This window comes from Octopus sinensis, linkage group LG4 (assembly GCF_006345805.1).
Source record: "Octopus sinensis linkage group LG4, ASM634580v1, whole genome shotgun sequence".
NCBI classification, from domain to species: Eukaryota; Metazoa; Mollusca; class Cephalopoda; order Octopoda; family Octopodidae; genus Octopus; species Octopus sinensis.
The window spans coordinates 128298998-128303286 of NC_043000.1; positions in this window are offsets into that span (position 1 = coordinate 128298998).

A 4289-nucleotide genomic window follows, 5' to 3' on the forward strand; every position below is an offset into this window, starting at 1 on the left:
TTCCAATTCCCTTTACATTCCACTTGATCCCTTCTGATACTTTTCTCAATGATCCAACAATATTTGGCACTATCTTCATCTTCATTTTCCATACCCGGGCTATTTCGTACTTAAGAGAGTTGTATCTATCCATCCTTTCGCCTTCCTTCTTGAATATTCGTCGGTCAAAGGAGCATGCAACATCAACTATATAGCATATGCGGTGCACCTTGTCCACCACCACTAGATCCGGTCTGCTGTGCTCTAGCACCTGATCTGTTTGGATTGGGAAATCCCAGAATTTTGCAAGTCTTCAACTCCAATATTCTGTGCGGTTTGAGTTCATTCCACGTCTTGCTTCTCTCTAGCCCCCACTTTTCGCACAGTTTCCAATGTAGCATTTTCACTACCTAGTCGTGTAGCCACAACTTGTAGTGGTTTTGGGCAAGTCAAGCGCATTCGTTCGTGATATGGGCATTGGTTTCATCCACTCCATTGCAGATGCAGCACAGTGGAGACACTTGCACATGTGGCTACATAGAACTGATTGTATAGTCTCTTTTTGCGTAATTCTTCTTCATGTCCTTTTTGCACTTATTCCTTTGTTTTCCCTTTTTTCTCTGCTCTCAGTACTCTCCCTTTCCTAACTGTCATTAGCAAGGTTTCCTTACTTTGGGCTAGGTATCTCATTAAGCTCTCGAGTTCGATACGTACGCAATCTTCCACACTTATCAGTCCACTTCCTCCATTTACTCTCTTCGTGTATAGGCGTGTGGATGTGGATGATGGGCTCTATGCATCGTTAGGAGCTTTCTTGACTTCCTGTCCATCTCCTTTAGCTCCTCCTCTGTCCACTTCAGGATTCCAGCGCCATACCGCCATACTGACTGAGAGTTTATTGCCGAATTTATGTTTCTGGCATTCAGCTTTGAAGCCAACATTTTTGTCACTCGCCGCAGGTACTTTTTGTCCTTTCCCTCATTTCGTGGTGTTTGATTCCATCTGCCTCAAGTATTCCCAGGAATTTATAGCTAGATTGAGGTTCAATTGCTTTCATCATTTCACAACTTGGCAAACATATGCCTTCTGTCCTGGCAAGCTTTCCTCGTTTCATCACCATCGTAGCACATTTTGAGAGTCCAAACCCCGTCTTAATATCGTTGGAGAAAATCCGCATAGACTGGACCAGGCTGTCCAATTCTGCCTCAGTTTTTATTAATAGCTTCAGGTCGTCCATAAATAGTAAGTGGTTCAGTTTTCCCTTACCTCTTCCTAGATCATACCCCAACTTTGTTTTCTTAGTATTTCATTCAAGGGGATCATTCCCAGCACTAACATCAGTGGGGACACAACTGTCCTCCTGGAAGATTCCTCTCTTGATTTTCACCTCTCCTAATACTTGCTTCCCCGCTGTCATTTCCGTTCTCCAGCATTTCATGCTATTCTATATAAGGCTTCTCATATTTTCTGCTACTCCATACATTTCCATTGTTCTTATTATCCAGGAGTGTGGTATCATATCGAATGTTTTGCGATAGTTAATCCATGCCATGCTCAAGTTTGTATGTCTTCTTTGTAGTTCCTGATAATTAGATTATCAATTAAGAGCTTATCCTTCGTTCCCCGGCTCCTTTTTCGGCACCTTTTCTGTTCAATGAGTAGCTGCCCACTTCTTTCCAAGTATCTATACAGTTCTCCGGCCAAACATCTGACATTAGCTTCCACATTCTTCTTCTTCTTCTTCTTCTTCTTCTTCTTCTTATTATTATTATTATTATTATTATTATTATTATTATTATTATTATTATTATTATTATCATTATCATGATTATTATTATTATTATTATTATTATTATTATTATTATTATTATTATTATTATTATTATTATTATATTATTATTTAGGGGCGAACTGGTGGAATCGTTAGCACGCCGGACGTAATGTTTAATAGTATTTCGTGCCGCTACGTTCTTAGTTCTAATTCCGACTTCGCCTTTCATCCTTTCGGGGTCGATAAATTATGTACGAGTGAAACACTGGGATCGATGTAATCGACTTGTTCCTTCCCCATAAATTTCAGAACTTGTACCTTTAGTAGAAAGGATTATTATTATTATTATTATTATTATTATTATTATTATTATTATTATTATTATTATTATTTTATTATTATTATTCTATTTTTGACTTTTGCTTTATGTCTGTACAAGTTGGCTCCAAGTCTCACCCATAGACCTCAAGAGACAACAGGTTGGAAGTTCACGTTGTTGTTATGCCTAGTGTGCCATATATTTGGTTTTTTTTGGTGTTGTACTAGTGAATGTCTAATACATAAATTTAAAAAAAAAAATTTAAAAAAAGTTTGTTTTAAACCTTGGGATTACATAGAGAGTATTTTGCGTAGGGTATGAGCAGTTCCCATGAGCACTATCTTTTGAATTTCTGCCATTTTGGGGTTTCCTGGTATCTGAGTTAGGTAGCAATCAGCCCCTTTCGCTATCATTCCCAGGGCACCTATGACTACAGGTATTGTTTTAGTCTTCAGGTTCCACATTTTGCTGATTTCTATTTCAAGATCTTTATATTTGCTCAGTTTTTGGTAGGTCTTGACAGATACGTTTATATCGATTTGGACAGTCATATCAATGAGGAGGCATGTCCTTTATTATTATTATTTTATTATTATTATATTATTATTATTATTATTATTATTGTTATTATTATTATTATTATTATTATTATTATTATTATTATTATTATTATTTAGTGAGAGAGATGTGCATGCCATCAAAGTGACACTGAGGTAAAACATACGAAGCCCAGTATACTCATCATGGCTACTCATCTAATAAGGGTACACCAGGCACATGCATCACGAACATATGTGCGCAACATGGTGATCTCACATCAAGATAAACAGCGCATGAACTGGCAAATCCGTTAACACATCAAACAAAATGCTTAGCGGCATTTCGCCCGTCTTTAGTTCTGAGTTCACATTCAGCTGAGGTCAGCTTTTCAATTCATCTTTTGGGAATTGATAAAATTTGTACCAGTTGAACACTTGGGTAGATGTAATCGACTTGAACTTGCTGGCCTTATGCCAAAATTTGAAACCATTTATATTATTATTATTGCTGTTGTTGCTATATAATTGTGATGGTGGGATACTTGCGACTCTTAAATTTCAAATTTGGATTATCTAATATATCAAATTTCTCTAAATTATCTCCCTTATATACAGTTTTTTTTCTCTCGTCCGAGTTATGTCCCTTGTTTGTTTCTTTTTTTTTTTTTTTTCTTTCTCTGGAAATGGCCCAAACTATATAAACTTTCCCCTGAAGACATAGACATTGAAAGGAATAGAATAACCTATTCAAAATTACAGAGTGAAATCTTCCGAGAAAGTGCACAGGATCGAGAAAAATAAAATTATCAAACATTCATAAATAAATATTAAATTAAAAAGCTAATAAGCTATTTGCGATTTACATTCTAATAAGGAAAAAGAAAAGAAAAAAACAAACACTGTAAACAAATAACATATTTATATTTTGTTTGTTTCAATTAAAAGTAAAAATAAATATCACGTATATTTAGGAAACTATAGTGTTGCAAAATGCTCATAAATGCATAAGGTTTTAAGATTTAAGAAAAAGAAATACAGAGAGGATGGGTGGTTATATATGCGTAGAAAATTTGATTAAACCAACAAAACGCTCTTGCAGAATAACAGGAAGTTGAAGAAAGAAGAGAAGTTCCTTTCAACAAACGTGTTTGTCCACGATTCTTGAGTGCAACTATAAATGAAATAAGCTTACACAGCATTATACATCTGTGGAAAAATAAAACGCAAAAAGAAAAAATAGTAACAAAATATTTAAACTTATCAGTTCATATAATATACATTATATATATATATATATATATATATATATATATATATAATATATATATATATACACACACACCTATATATATATATATATATATATATATATATATATATAGAGATAGATAGATAGAGAGAGAGAGAGAGGGAGAGAGAGAGAGGGAGAGAGAGAGAGGAGAGAGAGACAGAAACAGAGGAGAAAGAGAATAGAGAGATAGAAAGTGAGAGAAAGAAAGAAAGAAAGAAAGAAAGAAAGAGAAAGAGAAAGAGAGAAGAAAGAGAAGAGAGAGAGAGAGAGAGAGAGAGAGAGAGAGAGAGAGAGAGAGAGAGAGAGAGAGAGACAGCTAGTCCACCAGCCAGCTAGCCAGCCAGCCAACCAGTCAGCCGGCCAGCTACACAAACAGACAGAGAGTTGGGG